Source organism: Denticeps clupeoides, chromosome 5 (genome assembly GCF_900700375.1).
Source record: "Denticeps clupeoides chromosome 5, fDenClu1.1, whole genome shotgun sequence".
In the NCBI taxonomy this organism is placed as follows: Eukaryota; Metazoa; Chordata; class Actinopteri; order Clupeiformes; family Denticipitidae; genus Denticeps; species Denticeps clupeoides.
Genome location: NC_041711.1, coordinates 6,827,915 through 6,850,044, shown reverse-complemented (window position 1 = coordinate 6,850,044; position 22,130 = coordinate 6,827,915).

Sequence of the window (22,130 nt, the reverse complement as noted above, 5' to 3'; positions counted from 1 at the left end):
CAAGATTACCCTGGCTTGTTCATAACAGGTTTAGTCTAGAGATGTATTATTTCACTATTTCATTATTTCATTGAGAACTTCATTGTAATCACAATGCACAACTTTTCCCAATACTGCCTTCCCTGAAATGTTTTCTCCACACTTTGCACCTAACATACACTGGATCTTCAGGAGGTTGTCACGATGGCTGAACATGGTGAGGAAGGAGGACGCATACGCACAATGTCACGAGACAGGGGTTTAATACATGGTACACAGGACAAGGGAAACATCCCCGGACAATGACCCGACAGCGAACAGACACGAACAGGATAGGTTTATACTAGGGCTGTACGATTTGGGGAAAAAGACATATTGCAATTATTTAGATCAATATTGCGATGGCGATATGATAAAGGACACTTGCTTGTATATCAATGAAAAGTCACATACAAATTACTAATAGTGAAATGTTTTAATTTCAAAGTGAAATATACAAACTACTTATAACAACTTGAAATGCCCAGTGCTTTCAAAATACAATATTCTACAAAATGAAATAATCACAAAAAACTCTTTACATTACTGTCGAACGACAAACCCTGGTAAGGCTAAACAACTGTTTTGATTATATTTGGCCATTATAAAATCCTGTATAATAGTTATTACGTTTAACCAAAACGTTGTTTGGAGGCTGACTTGAACACAGGGATGCATAGCTTTGCTAGCTTAGCTAAGGTTAAGATTTGTAAACTGAGGTGAATTTCTTTAGGAAACCTTCAAAGTTTGAGAAAAGTTAACTAAACAGCTAAAAACAGTCTAAATAGTTAATGCCTACGTTGTTTGGAGGCTGACTTGAACACAGGAATGCATAGCTTCGCTAGCTTAGCTAAGGTTAAGACTTATAAAACGGGATTTTATAATGGCCAAATATATTCAAAACAATTGTCCAGCCTTACCTATGAAATGTAATCCCCCTCAGGAACTGGTTTGGAGCGTACAGCAGTTTGTACAGCCCCAAGCAGCACAAGAGTGAGGCATTTTTATGCACTTCTCTCCATAGACATGTATATGCTTCACGCCACAGCAGAGCCTATCGCAATATGGCTGTGACGTTGACGTACGATGCAGCTTGCCATTGAACCGGATCGAAAGTCATGTGACCAAAAACGTCACATCCGACTGAAATGAGACTTCAGTCAGCTCGCAAACTTTGAGAGAATGAGAGAATTGATTGGATCAGCAACATTACGTGAGGCTAACATGAAACTCCGGTCTGAACTCCGGACACCCGTCACTACGTCACTCTCTGGCACACCCCGCTGGACAGTCCGCCGCTCTCCTCGTCTCAGTTAACGCCGGGAGCACCCAAACTGCGCGACCGGTCTCCTCGACCCCACGGCAGCTTTCATAGGCCGTCGAGCTCCGGAATCGCCAGGGGGAACATAGACAGCGTGACCGATCCTGTCACGCTTGGGGAACTTTAAAAACACGTCATGGATCTTGGCAGGGAACTGGTGATTATCGGAGGCGCATCGCTGGAATCGGCAGGGGGAACATGGACAGCGTGACCGATCCTCTCGAATCCCATGGTAGCTTTTGTAGGCCGCCGAGAGTCTGTCATGCTTGGGGAAATGATAAAAACATAACATGGATCTTGGCGGGGAACTGGCGATTACCAGAGGTGCGTCGCTGGAATCCGGACGAGACGTTGGCGTCGGGGGAAGTTCATACCCGGAATCTTGAACCACCACCAGACAGGGGACTATGGGGCAGGCATCCTTGACTGTCCAGAAAACCCATGGGGCGCATCTGGACCCTGCGGAACATGATGCCAACTTGGATCTCAGCGGGGCGCCGTCGGATGTGTCCAAATATGGTTGGGTCATTCTGTCACAATGGCTGGACATGGCGAGGAAGGAGGACGCATACACACAGGACAAGAGAAACATCACCAGACAATGACCCGACAGCAAACAGACACGAACAGGATATCTTTATACTATATATAATTATACTCTATATATATATATATATATATATATATATATATATATATATATATATATATATATATATATAATTAATCATTTAAATGACTCGAATCTGAGGTCTCCATTGAACCGAATTAGATTAGATTAGATTAAACTTTATTGTCATTACACATGTACAAGTACAGCGCAACAAAATGTAGTTTAGGTCTAACCAGAAGTGCAATAAGCAGCAAGTGCAGGATACAGTTCAATATAAGTTATATATATACATAAAGTGATATGTGCAAGATAAAGTGATATGTGCTGGAGTAGTACAGTGCAGTGATTATCAGGAGTGTATGGGGGGGGGCAGAGGAGTTCAGCAAGGAAACAGCTCTGGGAAAAAAGCTGTTCCTAAGTCTGCTGGTTCTTGTCTGCGGTAGCCTGAAGCGTCTGCCTGAAGGCAGGAGAGAGAACAGTTTGTGGGCAGGGTGGGAGGAGTCCTTAAGAATACTGCGAGCGCGATGCAGGCAGTGCTTCCTCTGGATTTCCTCAATGGATGGAAGTGGAGCCCCTGTGATGCGCTGGGCAGTTTTCACCACCCGCTGCATAGCCTTACGCTCAGCAACAGTGCAGCTTCCATACCACACTGTGAGACAGCTGGTTAGGATGCTCTCTATTGTAGAGCGGTAGAAGTTCAGTAGAGCGGTAGAAGTTCAGAATCCTTCGTGTCTTAACTACACCATGTCTAAATTGTAAACTCCATCACATAAATACATCTTATAATCATTGAAACATCAATTACTACCATAAAAGTTACATAACTTCCAGTTTCTTTGTACGACCACACTTAAAAATGAGGTCTATCCTACAAACGTCCCGCAAAGTTGAATCCTCCTAGTGGACTCCTTGTGTCAGTCAGAGCCGAAAACAGCCCTGCAGACAAATCTGAATCGCTCACAGATGGGTTAGCGCTCCTGTAGCACAGACCAGAGTCACAAGTGAATCCACCGGTTACCTTCCTTTACAGCCTAATACTGACTCAAGTGACTCACGCACCCGGATCAGAGAGTAGGTTACCGAATCCGGTTACCGAATGTAACCGAATCTGAACCGCTCAGAGAGCAGGTTAGCGCCAATACTGACTCAAGTGACTCACACACCCGGATCAGTTTAGTGAGTGACTGAGAGGGAGCCGAATCCTAAAAAGGATCCATGTCACGTCCATGCGGGCATGACGCGGCGGGTGCACGGAGAGGAGGATGAAGAGTGACGAGAAGACGTGGAATGAAGGACGCTTTCACCTGACATCACGAAACCGGGGTTTAATTGTGAATCACAGGACAGGGGAGACATCCGAGACGTAGACACTGGTGAACATGGAACATAACGTTAAAGACCTGACAGCGGACAGAAACGAACAGGGCAGCTTTATACAATTAACACAGGTGAAAACGATTAGGGAACATTACACATGACGACAATGAAACTCCGGTCCGGATCCTGGACCGGAGTAACCCCCATTTCGGACCGGATCGTGACAATCCGAGTATTAATAGAAGCCATCAATAAAATTTAACGATTTTGCAGTTTAACTATATCATGGTTGATAACATCTCTAAGGCTGTGGAAATTAAAGACTGTTAAATAAAAATCTAGACACTTGAGAGAGTTGTCCCCTTGCTTGTTAAGCAGAATAGTGAGCTGAGGCAGAGCATTTTAGAGCTGGAACGTTATGACAGGTGGTGGAATCTGAAGCTGCAAGGTCTGAAAGAATAAAATGACAAACATGTTCGCAAAGAAGTCATTAGCATTCTGACAAAGATTGCTCCTCAGTCAGCATTTTCGATGGAATTTACTGTGGACCCTGCTCACCCTTTGATGAAAATGGAAGAAGGCCGACATCGACTGGTAATAGTCCAGTTCACCCTGAGACATCAATGTGACAACATCTGGAAATTGACGAAGAATACACAGATCTGCAAAGAAATACAAAAATACACTTCAAAGAGGACTTTTGAAAATCCGATCTTGAAGCCCACTCAGATATTTGGCTGAACTGGCAGATGCTGGAGCAAAGTGGTATAATGCCTACTTCAAAAGACTTTTTGGTTACATTAGTGGAGTGAGAATTTCTCCAAACTTATTGTCTTTTCAGGTATTTTGGTAAACGTTTGAAGAGTTGAAATGTTTTACATTTTGCGTTATTGACCCAGTAGCCTTATTTTTAAAATAACAACCTAATAAAGCGCAACCAATGAAATGTTGTTCATTTTTACTGTAAAATGGAACTTTGAAGTGGTGTTTTAATTAGAACTGTTGATATTTTTTTGTCTTTTCTGGCTAGATTACTTATTGTTTTGGGTTTAGTTATATTTCAGTTTTTCTTTTTCACAGTCCCAGTCTAAACAAAAAGACACATTAACATTTATCAGCATTTATCAGACACCCTTATCCAGAGCGACTTACAATCAGTAGTTACAGGGACAGTCCCCCTGGAGCAACTTAGGGTTAAGTGTCTTGCTCAGGGACACAATGGTAGTAAGTGGGATTTGAACCTGGGTCTTCTGGTTCATAGGAGAGCGTGTTACCACTAGGCTAATACCACAAAAAATTATTATCTGATATTTCTGAAACCTTTACAACCAAAAGTTATAAATGTGTTAAAGATTATTTACAAGGAAACTAAATGCTCTGTTTGATACAAGGGAATCAAAGTGATAGGATGTCCAGTTTCACCTTTTCTCTTTATTGCTGAAGCAAATCTTGTCTTAACAACTGGTCAAACAAGGATCTTGTTGGCCAAATTTAGTTTTAACTAAATTGAAAAGTATCTTTAGACTTATTTATCTCTGGAAATCCCTGCTAAAGAAATTAACAACATGAATCAAACACATTTTAGTTAAATTTGGAATAAGAAATTACATTATATTAGGAATGGTTAAATGTTAGGAAGAAGGTGGTCTATACGTGATTGATTTTGACTGCTTGAATGGAACTATAAAAATGAACTATTTAAGCTAAGCTCAGAAATGTTAAGTTACTGAAATCTTTTCCCAAATTACATTTTTCAGAAATGTGGTGTTCTAGATTTCCTTGAATGTAATGTAATTTTGACTTTGACTTTAAAAAAGGCAGAGGACACATTTCATTGTGTTTCAAAACCACTTGTCTTCTTAATTAGCCCTTTTCTGCTACTCGTGGGGATGGTAATTTTTTGATGTGTCAACAAGCCCAGGTTCATATTTTCAGTATTTTAAATTTGAAATTGGTTTATTTAAATAATTTCTAAGACAAAGCTATTCAGTTTCTTATCTACACTAGCTATTCAGTTTCTTATCTTATCTACACTAGCAGTGGAGCAAGGCAGCACCACCTAAAATCTTGCCTAGGGCTCCAGATTTGTTACATTATATTTTATAATATAATCATAAAATAACCTTGTTTTTTAATTATTTTTAATAATTCACTCAACCCTCTGTGTCCATCATTCCTCTGCACCTTAGGCGTGACAATGATATTATTTTTGTAAATGATTCTGGGCTAGACAAATGGGTGGGTATAAAGGGTTCAGCTCTCTGTTGGTTTATGGTCTTCAACTTCAGCGGCACTTCACTGGGGGGGTGCCAAAAGGTTCTTTTTTTTCCCATTATACATGCTACAAATTCAACCCCTACACATCAGAACACCTGATATTATAAAACAGATCCAGTTTTACAAAGAGGATCCCATTTTCTTCATTAGTGCAGCATTTTTTTGCAAATAAAACTGCAGCAGCTTGACCACAGAGCAATTAAATGTTGCACAGTAAAGAATATTGCGATCAGCTGATTTTACACAACTCTCCAGTGTGTGCAGTTCACAGAATGCGCAAGGGACTGCAGCAAGTTGCCAGAGTTTTGGCACAACTCTGTTACAAACCGACATTGAAAGCAGCCCCGTCTATGCAAACAGTGACTGACTTTGTTGTAAAGTCCTCCAAGTCTCTCACACCTAAAACGCTCATTGTCAATGAAATGATTACGGATCAGGGGTTCGATGTACTGTGCCTGACCGAAACTTGGTTAAAACAAAACAAATTTGTAGCATTGAACGAGTCTAGTCCTCCTGGATACAGCTATGTACACCAACCTCGCTTAACTGGAAGAGGAGGTGGCGTCGCAGTAATTTATAAGGATAACCTCGGTATTACTCATAAACCCGGACAAGGATTTAACTCTTTTGAGATTCTACATACCAATATAACTCATGTAGTCTCACAAAATAAAAATCCTAAATTCATTCCATTGATTATTATTTATAGACCCCCTGGACCCTATTCTGAGTTTCTTAGTGAATTTACAGATTTTGTCTCCAACTTAGTTGTATATGTGGATAAAGCCCTAATTGTTGGCGACTTTAACATCTACTGTGATAAATTATGAAGACTCACTAAGAACCGCATTCCTGTCTTTATTAGACTCAGTTGGAGTTAACCAACATGTAACAGGACCTACTCACGAAGGTGGTCACACGCTCAATCTTGTGTTGACCTTCGGTTTAAATATAGAAGATATAGTTACTCTTCCGCAATCTGAAATGGTCTCAGATCATTTCCTCATCGCTTTTAAAATATGTCTCAGACACAACAAACTCAATCTCCCTCGTTATAGAGACAAACGGACAATTACATCAAGTACGGCACAGAGGTTTATTAATACCTTACCAGATTTATCAACGCTGATAAACTCACCGTCAGACCCCGCTGAACTTGACCAAGCGACCAAATGTCTAGAATCAACACTGCGTAGTATGTTAGATATAGTCGCTCCCCTCAAAAGGAAGATAGTAAGAGATAAAAACTTAATTCCTTGGTATAATGATCACACGCGCTCGCTTAAGAAGACCGCCCGAAAATTAGAACGCAAATGGCGTCAAAGTAAATTAAACATATTCCGAATAGCTTGGAAGGAGAGCCTACTTAACTATAAGAAGGCCTTAGCGCGGCTCGATCAACCTATCTGTCCTCGTTAATAGACAAAAACAAAAATAATCCCGGATTCCTGTTTAAAACTATAGCCAAACTAACCAGGAATAAGACAGAAATGGATGCGACCACTCAATATCATCATAGTAGCGATGATTTTATGAATTTCTTTAATACTAAAATTGTCGCAAATAGAGAGAAGATTAAAAGCACAACAAATAGCTCCGCCGATATTTCCATGGAAAATAATCTTCTAATAGACCACCGATTAGAATGATTCAACCCTATTAAAGAGCATGAATTAATCAAATTAATCTCGTCATCAAATCAATGTACTTGCGCTTTGGATCCGATTCCAACAAGGCTCCTTAAGCAAATAGCACCCAATGTTATAAATTCAATCCTCAAAATTGTTAACTCGTCGCTTAGCACCGGCCACGTACCAAGTTCGTTCAAGGTAGCAGTCATTAGACCCCTGATTAAAAAGCCGGATCTTGATCGCAGTCAGCTTTCAAATTATAGACCGATATCCAACCTTCCGTTCATATCAAAAATCTTAGAAAAAGTTGTAGCCCAGCAGCTGAACGCATACCTAGACTGTAACAACATCCATGAAGTATATCAATCAGGATTTAGACCTCATCATAGCACTGAGACAGCGCTGGTTAAAGTGGTTAATGACCTGCTGTTGGCCTCTGATCAGGGACTCATCTCGCTGCTTGTCCTGCTTGATCTGAGTGCAGCGTTTGACACTATTGATCACGCTATTCTCCTTGCCAGGTTAGAGAATGTTATCGGGATTAAGGGAACAGCCCTTGAATGGTTCAGATCATATTTGACCAACCGATATCAGTTTGTGGACATCAATGGTGTTTTGTCTTCACATAGTAAAGTAGAGTTTGGTGTTCCACAAGGTTCTGTCCTAGGTCCGTTACTTTTTTCGCTATACATGTTACCTTTAGGCGACGTCATCCGCAAACACGGAATTAGCTTTCATTGCTACACTGACAACACACAGCTGTATCTGTCAGCAATGCCAGATCAGAGGCAGCAGCTGAACAAAATAAAGAATTGTCTGAAGGACATTAGACAGTGGATGCTCACCAACTTTCTCCTGTTAAACCCTGACAAGACAGAAGCGCTTGAACTTGGGCCTCAAGCAGCCAGGCATAAACTGGCTGACTACACAATAACCCTGGATAGCCTTTCTATCTCACCGAGTATTGAAGTGAAGGATCTAGGTGTCATCATTGATGCAGGTCTCTCATTCAGTTCGCACGTAGATAATGTCACTAGAATAGCATTCTTTCACCTTAGAAATATTGCGAAAATAAGAAATATCATTTCAATGCATGATGCAGAAAAGTTGGTCCATGCATTTATTACATCAAGGTTAGATTACTGCAATGCATTATTGTCTGGATGCTCTAGTAGGTGCATGAGTAAACTCCAGCTAGTACAGAATGCTGCAGCCAGAGTACTAACCAGAACCAGGAAATTTGACCACATCACCCCAGTCTTACAATCACTGCACTCGTTACCCATCAAATTTAGGATTGACTACAAAATCCTACTTTTAACCTATAAAGCTCTAAATGGTCTCGCCCCACAATACCTGAGTGAACTTTTGGTTCTTTACGAACCGCCACGCCCCCTTCGATCAATGGATGCCTATCTGTTTTCTCTGGCTTTTTGCTAAAGTCCTAGACCCTCATTTCACTTGATTTTGACGCAGTGTCAATTATAAAGTCCAGTTTAGGCTGTCCTAGTTAGGGTACCAGGCCACTGTAGCACCAATATACCACTATAACCACATATTTCAGTATCGGTCGTACAGTGCAACCGTCTGCCACTGCTTCTGTTTGTTTTTCTCCGAGCCACGGAATCAAGCGCCCAGACTACTGGCAGACCCCAGTGATCAGACAAGCAAATAAATCCTGGTTCCTGACAACTGCTTTACAAGGACAAAACATGAAACAAACCAGAGGGTCACCACAGCCACCACCACCATTACAACTACAGCTTCAGGGATCTTCAAATGGACCAGTAACATCATTATGGACACGTAATCTAGACCATGACACTGAATACATCCTGGACTTCTCCAACCCTACAACCATAGGACTTATCATTATATCATATCCAACCCTGCACTGACACCATTTGCAGGCTCACTCTACCCTGGAAGGGGGTCCCTCTCTGTATCACTCCTTCCCAAGGTTTCTTCCTCTCTTTTTTTTTCTCTCTCCTAGAGTTTTTTTTTTGTATTGAGTTTTTCCTTGTGCACAGAAGGGTCAAGTGTAGGGAGTGTCAACTGTAGGGTCTATCAAAGCCCATTGAGACATACATGTTATTTTGGGATATATAAGAAATAAATGTTGTTGTTGTTGTTGTTGTCGTCATCGACCTGCCCCCCTTTATGACGATACGTATATATGCTACCAACGGTGTCTGCCTGTGCCTCTCAAGATGCCCTACTCCCCAAGGAGCCAGAGACACATCCCCCACCCCCCAAGCAGAAAGGTGACAGAGCCTTCGTAATTGCTGGGCCTGTGGAACCAGCTACCACTTGACATTAAATTTGCCCCTACAACCTCTACTTTTACTTCAAGGCTTAAAACTCTCCTGTACTCTTTAGCTTTCCCAGACTTTTTAAGTTTTCTCTCAATGTGTCTTCAGCCTGTATTCCTACCGCTACACCTGTTGGACTATTTTTATTGGACAAATCATTACCAACCATGCACTGACACCAATTGTAGGCTCACTCTACCCTGGAATGGAATGTCAAGTTTTTTCAGTGGAGTTTTTCCTTGTGTGCAGAAGGGGCAAGTGTGAAGAAGTGTAAATTGTAGGGCCTTGTCAAAGCCCATTGAGACATACTGTACGTGATTTTGGGCTATACACTGTAAACCCGGATAAGTTGGTTGTACTTAAACCATTTTTGTCAAGTGATTGCCTGTTAACCTGTTAACCTTAATGGTTTAAGTTATTGACAGTAGAAACATTTTTTCTTTAAGTATGGTCAACTTAAATGTACAATGGTCAGAATTAAAAACATTTGTTATGCACACTTAAATGTTTTAAGTAATCAGCAATAGAAAAGAAAATAAGAGTACAATAGTCAGAACTTAATATAATAAGTCAAATACACGTAAAATCCTAGTCTTATTAAAATAAGTGGTCAATGACCACACAATGCAGCACCTTTAATTTATTTTATTGAAAGACACAAACCAACAAGTGCGTTAACAATGCTATAAAATGACAGATGAAAATCCAAAATAACAGTGATCAATGTTTTTTTCTGCAGATATTACTTTACTACAATACCTTTTTATAATGCAGCACATAGAACATGTGTATTGAAATTTTAAACAATTTAAATGCAAATACAATCAGAGCTTTAAGCATAATTGTGTCTTACCCTGCTAGCTCATTCTTCAGCTTCTGGACCTTTGGAGGTAGCTCACTTCTACCTAAATTTAGAATTAAAAAGAGAATATACAGGTTAACAGCAATTTGTCTACAGGGGTGGTAGCCTAGTGGGTAACACACTCACCTATGAACCAGAAGAACCAGGTTCAAATCCAACTTACTACTGTTGTGTCCCTGAGCAAGACACTTAACCCTGAGTGTCTCCAGGGGGACTGTCCCTGTAACTACTGATTGTAAGTCACTCTGGATAAAGGTGTCTGATAAATCATATCATATATATAAATAAACATCATAAACTAACAGGACAAATAAAGAAAATTTCACGGTCAAACGTGTTTTTGCGCTGTCCAAAATCAACCTTTTCATGTTTGGGCCCTACACGCGCTGAAAATCACTTTAAAGCACAAAATATTTTTTTCAAGGTCAAACATAAATTGACAGCAAAAAAAGACTAAAACACATGAAATTTCAACTTGTCTTTATTTCTCCTGTTAGTTTACTATGTTCTTATGTATTTCAATGTTTTAGATGTTTAAAATGTTGATGGGAAAGTGTTTTATCAAAAGAAAGTCACTTTCTCATGGTCAATTGTGTTTTTGCAGAAAACAAGCCTAAAACAAATGAGACATGCTGATTTCTTCAACTTTCTTTTTTGGAAATGAAGTTTCTGTGTTGTAAGAATGAAATTGTTAAAAAAAGATTAGAATGCGCTGTCCGGAATCAACTTTTTCATGTTTGGGCCTTACAAGCGCTGAAAATCACTTTAAAGCACTCCGTTCAAGGTCAAACATAGTTTTACAGAAACAAAGCTGAAAACATATGAAACATCACATTTTCTTTAAGGATAGTGTTAGAAATTATGGTCTTAAGTATTTTACAGTTTTAGACATGTACAATTTTGATGGGAGAGTGTATTTTCAGCAAAAAGTGTGTTTTTCAAGGTCAAAAATAGTTTGGCTTAAAACAGGCCGAAAACAAATAAAATTTCAAATTCTTTTTATTTCTCCTTTTAGTTTGTGATATTCTTATGTCTTTCAAAGTGTTAGATGTTGAAAATGTTGAAGGGAAAGTGTTTTATCAAAAGATTGTCACTTTTTCAAGGTCAAATGTGTTTTTGCACAAAACAAGCTGAAAACAAGTGAAACATGCTGAAATCTTCAACTTTCTGTATTGGAAATGAAGTTTCTAAGTTGTAAGAAAGAAATCGTTGTAAAAAGATTACAATTCGCTGTCCGGAATCAACTTTTCCATGTTTTGGCCTTACACGCGTTGAAAATCACTTTAAAGCACTCCGTTCAGGTCAAACATAAACAAAGCTAAAAACAAATGAAACTTCGAATTTTCTTTAAGGATACTGCTAGAAATGATGTTCTTAAGTGTTTCACAGTGTTGGACATGCAAAATGTTGATGGAAAAGTGTAGTTTTAGGAGAAAGTGTGTTTTTCAAGGTCAAACATAGTTTTACACAAAAGAGGCCTAAAACACATGAAATTTCAAATTCTCTTTGCTTCTCCTTTTAGTTTGGGATGTTCTTATGTATTTCAAAGTGTTAGATGTTGAAAATGTTGAAGGGAAAGTGATTTATCAAAAGATTGTCACTTTTTCAAGGTCAAACGTGTTTTTGCACAAAACAAGCTGAAAACAAGTGAGACATGCTGAAATCTTCAACTTTCTGTATTGGAAATGAAGTTTCTAAGTTGTAAGAAAGAGAACGTTGTAAAAAGATTAGAATTCGCTGTCCGGAATCAACTTTTTCATGTTTTGGCCTTACACGCGCTGAAAATCACTTTAAAGCACTCCGTTCAGGTCAAACATAAACAAAGCTAAAAACAAATGAAACTTCGAATTTTCTTTAAGGATACTGCTAGAAATGATGTTCTTAAGTGTTTCACAGTGTTGGACATGCAAAATTTTGATGGAAAAGTGTAGTTTTAGGAGAAAATGTGTTTTTCAAGGTCAAACATAGTTTTACACAAAAGAGGCCTAAAACACATGAAATTTCAAATTCTCTTTGCTTCTCCTTTTAGTTTGGGATGTTCTTATGTATTTCAAAGTGTTAGATGTTGAAAATGTTGAAGGGAAAGTGATTTATCAAAAGATTGTCACTTTTTCAAGGTCAAACGTGTTTTTTGCACAAAACAAACTGAAAACAAGTGAGACATGCTGAAATCTTCAACTTTCTGTATTGGAAATGAAGTTTCTAAGTTGTAAGAAAGAGAACGTTGTAAAAAGATTAGAATTCGCTGTCCGGAATCAACTTTTTCATGTTTTGGCCTTACACGCGCTGAAAATCACTTTAAAGCACTCCGTTCAGGTCAAACATAAACAAAGCTAAAAACAAATGAAACTTCGAATTTTCTTTAAGGATACTGCTAGAAATGATGTTCTTAAGTGTTTCACAGTGTTGGACATGCAAAATTTTGATGGAAAAGTGTAGTTTTAGGAGAAAGTGTGTTTTTCAAGGTCAAACATAGTTTTACACAAAAGAGGCCGGAAAAAAACATGAAATTTAAAATTCTCTTTGCTTCTCCTTTTAGTTTGGGATGTTCTTATGTATTTCAAAGTGTTAGATGTTGAAAATGTTGAAGGGAAAGTGATTTATCAAAAGATTGTCACTTTTTCAAGGTCAAACGTGTTTTTGCACAAAACAAGCTGAAAACAAGTGAGACATGCTGAAATCTTCAACTTTCTGTATTGGAAATGAAGTTTCTAAGTTGTAAGAAAGAGAACGTTGTAAAAAGATTAGAATTCGCTGTCCGGAATCAACTTTTTCATGTTTTGGCCTTACACGCGCTGAAAATCACTTTAAAGCACTCCGTTCAGGTCAAACATAAACAAAGCTAAAAACAAATGAAACTTCGAATTTTCTTTAAGGATACTGCTAGAAATGATGTTCTTAAGTGTTTCACAGTGTTGGACATGCAAAATTTTGATGGAAAAGTGTAGTTTTAGGAGAAAATGTGTTTTTCAAGGTCAAACATAGTTTTAAGTGAGACATGCTGAAATCTTCAACTTTCTGTATTGGAAATGAAGTTTCTAAGTTGTAAGAAAGAGAACGTTGTAAAAAGATTAGAATTCGCTGTCCGGAATCAACTTTTTCATGTTTTGGCCTTACACGCGCTGAAAATCACTTCTCCTTTTAGTTTGGGATGTTCTTATGTATTTCAAAGTGTTAGATGTTGAAAATGTTGAAGGGAAAGTGATTTATCAAAAGATTGTCACTTTTTCAAGGTCAAACGTGTTTTTGCACAAAACAAGCTGAAAACAAGTGAGACATGCTGAAATCTTCAACTTTCTGTATTGGAAATGAAGTTTCTAAGTTGTAAGAAAGAGAACGTTGTAAAAAGATTAGAATTCGCTGTCCGGAATCAACTTTTTCATGTTTTGGCCTTACACGCGCTGAAAATCACTTTAAAGCACTCCGTTCAGGTCAAACATAAACAAAGCTAAAAACAAATGAAACTTCGAATTTTCTTTAAGGATACTGCTGGAAATGATGTTCTTAAGTGTTTCACAGTGTTGGACATGCAAAATTTTGATGGAAAAGTGTAGTTTTAGTAGAAAGTGTGTTTTTCAAGGTCAAACATAGTTTTACACAAAAGAGGCCTAAAACACATGAAATTTCAAATTCTCTTTGCTTCTCCTTTTAGTTTGGGATGTTCTTATGTATTTCAAAGTGTTAGATGTTGAAAATGTTGAAGGGAAAGTGATTTATCAAAAGATTGTCACTTTTTCAAGGTCAAACGTGTTTTTGCACAAAACAAACTGAAAACAAGTGAGACATGCTGAAATCTTCAACTTTCTGTATTGGAAATGAAGTTTCTAAGTTGTAAGAAAGAGAACGTTGTAAAAAGATTAGAATTCGCTGTCCGGAATCAACTTTTTCATGTTTTGGCCTTATACGCGCTGAAAATCACTTTAAAGCACTCCGTTCAGGTCAAACATAAACAAAGCTAAAAACAAATGAAACTTCGAATTTTCTTTAAGGATACTGCTAGAAATGATGTTCTTAAGTGTTTCACAGTGTTGGACATGCAAAATGTTGATGGAAAAGTGTAGTTTTAGTAGAAAGTGTGTTTTTCAAGGTCAAACATAGTTTTACACAAAAGAGGCCTAAAACACATGAAATTTCAAATTCTCTTTGCTTCTCCTTTTAGTTTGGGATGTTCTTATGTATTTCAAAGTGTTAGATGTTGAAAATGTTGAAGGGAAAGTGATTTATCAAAAGATTGTCACTTTTTCAAGGTCAAACGTGTTTTTGCACAAAACAAACTGAAAACAAGTGAGACATGCTGAAATCTTCAACTTTCTGTATTGGAAATGAAGTTTCTAAGTTGTAAGAAAGAGAACGTTGTAAAAAGATTAGAATTCGCTGTCCGGAATCAACTTTTTCATGTTTTGGCCTTATACGCGCTGAAAATCACTTTAAAGCACTCCGTTCAGGTCAAACATAAACAAAGCTAAAAACAAATGAAACTTCGAATTTTCTTTAAGGATACTGCTAGAAATGATGTTCTTAAGTGTTTCACAGTGTTGGACATGCAAAATTTTGATGGAAAAGTGTAGTTTTAGGAGAAAGTGTGTTTTTCAAGGTCAAACATAGTTTTACACAAAAGAGGCCTAAAACACATGAAATTTCAAATTCTCTTTGCTTCTCCTTTTAGTTTGGGATGTTCTTATGTATTTCAAAGTGTTAGATGTTGAAAATGTTGAAGGGAAAGTGATTTATCAAAAGATTGTCACTTTTTCAAGGTCAAACGTGTTTTTGCACAAAACAAGCTGAAAACAAGTGAGACATGCTGAAATCTTCAACTTTCTGTATTGGAAATGAAGTTTCTAAGTTGTAAGAAAGAGAACGTTGTAAAAAGATTAGAATTCGCTGTCCGGAATCAACTTTTTCATGTTTTGGCCTTACATGCGCTGAAAATCACTTTAAAGCACTCCGTTCAGGTCAAACATAAACAAAGCTAAAAACAAATGAAACTTCGAATTTTCTTTAAGGATACTGCTAGAAATGATGTTCTTAAGTGTTTCACAGTGTTGGACATGCAAAATGTTGATGGAAAAGTGTAGTTTTAGGAGAAAATGTGTTTTTCAAGGTCAAATATAGTTTTACACAAAAGAGGCCTAAAACACATGAAATTTCAAATTCTCTTTGCTTCTCCTTTTAGTTTGGGATGTTCTTATGTATTTCAAAGTGTTAGATGTTGAAAATGTTGAAGGGAAAGTGATTTATCAAAAGATTGTCACTTTTTCAAGGTCAAACGTGTTTTTGCACAAAACAAACTGAAAACAAGTGAGACATGCTGAAATCTTCAACTTTCTGTATTGGAAATGAAGTTTCTAAGTTGTAAGAAAGAGAACGTTGTAAAAAGATTAGAATTCGCTGTCCGGAATCAACTTTTTCATGTTTTGGCCTTACACGCGCTGAAAATCACTTTAAAGCAGTCCGTTCAGGTCAAACATAAACAAAGCTAAAAACAAATGAAACTTCGAATTTTCTTTAAGGATACTGCTAGAAATGATGTTCTTAAGTGTTTCACAGTGTTGGACATGCAAAATTTTGATGGAAAAGTGTAGTTTTAGGAGAAAGTGTGTTTTTCAAGGTCAAACATAGTTTTACACAAAAGAGGCCTAAAACACATGAAATTTCAAATTCTCTTTGCTTCTCCTTTTAGTTTGGGATGTTCTTATGTATTTCAAAGTGTTAGATGTTGAAAATGTTGAAGGGAAAGTGATTTATCAAAAGATTGTCACTTTTTCAAGGTCAAACGTGTTTTTGCACAAAACAAACTGAAAACAAGTGAGACATGCTGAAATCTTCAACTTTCTGTATTGGAAATGAAGTTTCTAAGTTGTAAGAAAGAGAACGTTGTAAAAAGATTAGAATTCGCTGTCCGGAATCAACTTTTTCATGTTTTGGCCTTACACGCGCTGAAAATCACTTTAAAGCACTCCGTTCAGGTCAAACATAAACAAAGCTAAAAACAAATGAAACTTCGAATTTTCTTTAAGGATACTGCTAGAAATGATGTTCTTAAGTGTTTCACAGTGTTGGACATGCAAAATTTTGATGGAAAAGTGTAGTTTTAGGAGAAAGTGTGTTTTTCAAGGTCAAACATAGTTTTACACAAAAGAGGCCGGAAAAAAACATGAAATTTAAAATTCTCTTTGCTTCTCCTTTTAGTTTGGGATGTTCTTATGTATTTCAAAGTGTTAGATGTTGAAAATGTTGAAGGGAAAGTGATTTATCAAAAGATTGTCACTTTTTCAAGGTCAAACGTGTTTTTGCACAAAACAAGCTGAAAACAAGTGAGACATGCTGAAATCTTCAACTTTCTGTATTGGAAATGAAGTTTCTAAGTTGTAAGAAAGAGAACGTTGTAAAAAGATTAGAATTCGCTGTCCGGAATCAACTTTTTCATGTTTTGGCCTTACACGCGCTGAAAATCACTTTAAAGCACTCCGTTCAGGTCAAACATAAACAAAGCTAAAAACAAATGAAACTTCGAATTTTCTTTAAGGATACTGCTAGAAATGATGTTCTTAAGTGTTTCACGGTGTTGGACATGCAAAATTTTGATGTTAAAGTGTAGTTTTAGGAGAAAATGTGTTTTTCAAGGTCAAACATAGTTTTAAGTGAGACATGCTGAAATCTTCAACTTTCTGTATTGGAAATTAAGTTTCTAAGTTGTAAGAAAGAGAACGTTGTAAAAAGATTAGAATTCGCTGTCCGGAATCAACTTTTTCATGTTTTGGCCTTACACGCGCTGAAAATCACTTCTCCTTTTAGTTTGGGATGTTCTTATGTATTTCAAAGTGTTAGATGTTGAAAATGTTGAAGGGAAAGTGATTTATCAAAAGATTGTCACTTTTTCAAGGTCAAACGTGTTTTTGCACAAAACAAGCTGAAAACAAGTGAGACATGCTGAAATCTTCAACTTTCTGTATTGGAAATGAAGTTTCTAAGTTGTAAGAAAGAGAACGTTGTAAAAAGATTAGAATTCGCTGTCCGAGGCCTAAAACACATGAAATTTCAAATTCTCTTTGCTTCTCCTTTTAGTTTGGGATGTTCTTATGTATTTCAAAGTGTTAGATGTTGAAAATGTTGAAGGGAAAGTGATTTATCAAAAGATTGTCACTTTTTCAAGGTCAAACGTGTTTTTGCACAAAACAAGCTGAAAACAAGTGAGACATGCTGAAATCTTCAACTTTCTGTATTGGAAATGAAGTTTCTAAGTTGTAAGAAAGAGAACGTTGTAAAAAGATTAGAATTCGCTGTCCGGAATCAACTTTTTCATGTTTTGGCCTTATACGCGCTGAAAATCACTTTAAAGCACTCCGTTCAGGTCAAACATAAACAAAGCTAAAAACAAATGAAACTTCGAATTTTCTTTAAGGATACTGCTAGAAATGATGTTCTTAAGTGTTTCACAGTGTTGGACATGCAAAATGTTGATGGAAAAGTGTAGTTTTAGGAGAAAGTGTGTTTTTCAAGGTCAAACATAGTTTTACACAAAAGAGGCCTAAAACACATGAAATTTCAAATTCTCTTTGCTTCTCCTTTTAGTTTGGGATGTTCTTATGTATTTCAAAGTGTTAGATGTTGAAAATGTTGAAGGGAAAGTGATTTATCAAAAGATTGTCACTTTTTCAAGGTCAAACGTGTTTTTGCACAAAACAAGCTGAAAACAAGTGAGACATGCTGAAATCTTCAACTTTCTGTATTGGAAATGAAGTTTCTAAGTTGTAAGAAAGAGAACGTTGTAAAAAGATTAGAATTCGCTGTCCGGAATCAACTTTTTCATGTTTTGGCCTTACACGCGCTGAAAATCACTTTAAAGCAGTCCGTTCAGGTCAAACATAAACAAAGCTAAAAACAAATGAAACTTCGAATTTTCTTTAAGGATACTGCTAGAAATGATGTTCTTAAGTGTTTCACAGTGTTGGACATGCAAAATTTTGATGGAAAAGTGTAGTTTTAGGAGAAAATGTGTTTTTCAAGGTCAAACATAGTTTTACACAAAAGAGGCCTAAAACACATGAAATTTCAAATTCTCTTTGCTTCTCCTTTTAGTTTGGGATGTTCTTATGTATTTCAAAGTGTTAGATGTTGAAAATGTTGAAGGGAAAGTAATTTATCAAAAGATTGTCACTTTTTCAAGGTCAAACGTGTTTTTGCACAAAACAAACTGAAAACAAGTGAGACATGCTGAAATCTTCAACTTTCTGTATTGGAAATGAAGTTTCTAAGTTGTAAGAAAGAGAACGTTGTAAAAAGATTAGAATTCGCTGTCCGGAATCAACTTTTTCATGTTTTGGCCTTACACGCGCTGAAAATCACTTTAAAGCACTCCGTTCAGGTCAAACATAAACAAAGCTAAAAACAAATGAAACTTCGAATTTTCTTTAAGGATACTGCTAGAAATGATGTTCTTAAGTGTTTCACAGTGTTGGACATGCAAAATTTTGATGGAAAAGTGTAGTTTTAGGAGAAAGTGTGTTTTTCAAGGTCAAACATAGTTTTACACAAAAGAGGCCGGAAAAAAACATGAAATTTAAAATTCTCTTTGCTTCTCCTTTTAGTTTGGGATGTTCTTATGTATTTCAAAGTGTTAGATGTTGAAAATGTTGAAGGGAAAGTGATTTATCAAAAGATTGTCACTTTTTCAAGGTCAAACGTGTTTTTGCACAAAACAAACTGAAAACAAGTGAGACATGCTGAAATCTTCAACTTTCTGTATTGGAAATGAAGTTTCTAAGTTGTAAGAAAGAGAACGTTGTAAAAAGATTAGAATTCGCTGTCCGGAATCAACTTTTTCATGTTTTGGCCTTACACGCGCTGAAAATCACTTTAAAGCACTCCGTTCAGGTCAAACATAAACAAAGCTAAAAACAAATGAAACTTCGAATTTTCTTTAAGGATACTGCTAGAAATGATGTTCTTAAGTGTTTCACAGTGTTGGACATGCAAAATGTTGATGGAAAAGTGTAGTTTTAGTAGAAAGTGTGTTTTTCAAGGTCAAACATAGTTTTACACAAAAGAGGCCTAAAACACATGAAATTTCAAATTCTCTTTGCTTCTCCTTTTAGTTTGGGATGTTCTTATGTATTTCAAAGTGTTAGATGTTGAAAATGTTGAAGGGAAAGTGATTTATCAAAAGATTGTCACTTTTTCAAGGTCAAACGTGTTATTGCACAAAACAAACTGAAAACAAGTGAGACATGCTGAAATCTTCAACTTTCTGTATTGGAAATGAAGTTTCTAAGTTGTAAGAAAGAGAACGTTGTAAAAAGATTAGAATTCGCTGTCCGGAATCAACTTTTTCATGTTTTGGCCTTATACGCGCTGAAAATCACTTTAAAGCACTCCGTTCAGGTCAAACATAAACAAAGCTAAAAACAAATGAAACTTCGAATTTTCTTTAAGGATACTGCTAGAAATGATGTTCTTAAGTGTTTCACAGTGTTGGAGATGCAAAATTTTGATGGAAAAGTGTAGTTTTAGGAGAAAATGTGTTTTTCAAGGTCAAACATAGTTTTACACAAAAGAGGCCTAAAACACATGAAATTTCAAATTCTCTTTGCTTCTCCTTTTAGTTTGGGATGTTCTTATGTATTTCAAAGTGTTGGATGTTGAAAATGTTGAAGGGAAAGTGATTTATCAAAAGATTGTCACTTTTTCAAGGTCAAACGTGTTTTTGCACAAAACAAGCTGAAAACAAGTGAGACATGCTGAAATCTTCAACTTTCTGTATTGGAAATGAAGTTTCTAAGTTGTAAGAAAGAGAACGTTGTAAAAAGATTAGAATTCGCTGTCCGGAATCAACTTTTTCATGTTTTGGCCTTACATGCGCTGAAAATCACTTTAAAGCACTCCGTTCAGGTCAAACATAAACAAAGCTAAAAACAAATGAAACTTCGAATTTTCTTTAAGGATACTGCTAGAAATGATGTTCTTAAGTGTTTCACAGTGTTGGACATGCAAAATGTTGATGGAAAAGTGTAGTTTTAGGAGAAAATGTGTTTTTCAAGGTCAAACATAGTTTTACACAAAAGAGGCCTAAAACACATGAAATTTCAAATTCTCTTTGCTTCTCCTTTTAGTTTGGGATGTTCTTATGTATTTCAAAGTGTTAGATGTTGAAAATGTTGAAGGGAAAGTGATTTATCAAAAGATTGTCACTTTTTCAAGGTCAAACGTGTTTTTGCACAAAACAAGCTGAAAACAAGTGAGACATGCTGAAATCTTCAACTTTCTGTATTGGAAATGAAGTTTCTAAGTTGTAAGAAAGAGAACGTTGTAAAAAGATTAGAATTCGCTGTCCGGAATCAACTTTTTCATGTTTTGGCCTTACACGCGCTGAAAATCACTTTAAAGCAGTCCGTTCAGGTCAAACATAAACAAAGCTAAAAACAAATGAAACTTCGAATTTTCTTTAAGGATACTGCTAGAAATGATGTTCTTAAGTGTTTCACAGTGTTGGACATGCAAAATTTTGATGGAAAAGTGTAGTTTTAGGAGAAAATGTGTTTTTCAAGGTCAAACATAGTTTTACACAAAAGAGGCCTAAAACACATGAAATTTCAAATTCTCTTTGCTTCTCCTTTTAGTTTGGGATGTTCTTATGTATTTCAAAGTGTTAGATGTTGAAAATGTTGAAGGGAAAGTAATTTATCAAAAGATTGTCACTTTTTCAAGGTCAAACGTGTTTTTGCACAAAACAAACTGAAAACAAGTGAGACATGCTGAAATCTTCAACTTTCTGTATTGGAAATGAAGTTTCTAAGTTGTAAGAAAGAGAACGTTGTAAAAAGATTAGAATTCGCTGTCCGGAATCAACTTTTTCATGTTTTGGCCTTACACGCGCTGAAAATCACTTTAAAGCACTCCGTTCAGGTCAAACATAAACAAAGCTAAAAACAAATGAAACTTCGAATTTTCTTTAAGGATACTGCTAGAAATGATGTTCTTACAGTGTTGGACATGCAAAATTTTGATGGAAAAGTGTAGTTTTAGGAGAAAGTGTGTTTTTCAAGGTCAAACATAGTTTTACACAAAAGAGGCCGGAAAAAAACATGAAATTTAAAATTCTCTTTGCTTCTCCTTTTAGTTTGGGATGTTCTTATGTATTTCAAAGTGTTAGATGTTGAAAATGTTGAAGGGAAAGTGATTTATCAAAAGATTGTCACTTTTTCAAGGTCAAACGTGTTTTTGCACAAAACAAGCTGAAAACAAGTGAGACATGCTGAAATCTTCAACTTTCTGTATTGGAAATGAAGTTTCTAAGTTGTAAGAAAGAGAACGTTGTAAAAAGATTAGAATTCGCTGTCCGGAATCAACTTTTTCATGTTTTGGCCTTACACGCGCTGAAAATCACTTTAAAGCACTCCGTTCAGGTCAAACATAAACAAAGCTAAAAACAAATGAAACTTCGAATTTTCTTTAAGGATACTGCTAGAAATGATGTTCTTAAGTGTTTCACAGTGTTGGACATGCAAAATTTTGATGGAAAAGTGTAGTTTTAGGAGAAAGTGTGTTTTTCAAGGTCAAACATAGTTTTACACAAAAGAGGCCGGAAAAAAACATGAAATTTAAAATTCTCTTTGCTTCTCCTTTTAGTTTGGGATGTTCTTATGTATTTCAAAGTGTTAGATGTTGAAAATGTTGAAGGGAAAGTGATTTATCAAAAGATTGTCACTTTTTCAAGGTCAAACGTGTTTTTGCACAAAACAAGCTGAAAACAAGTGAGACATGCTGAAATCTTCAACTTTCT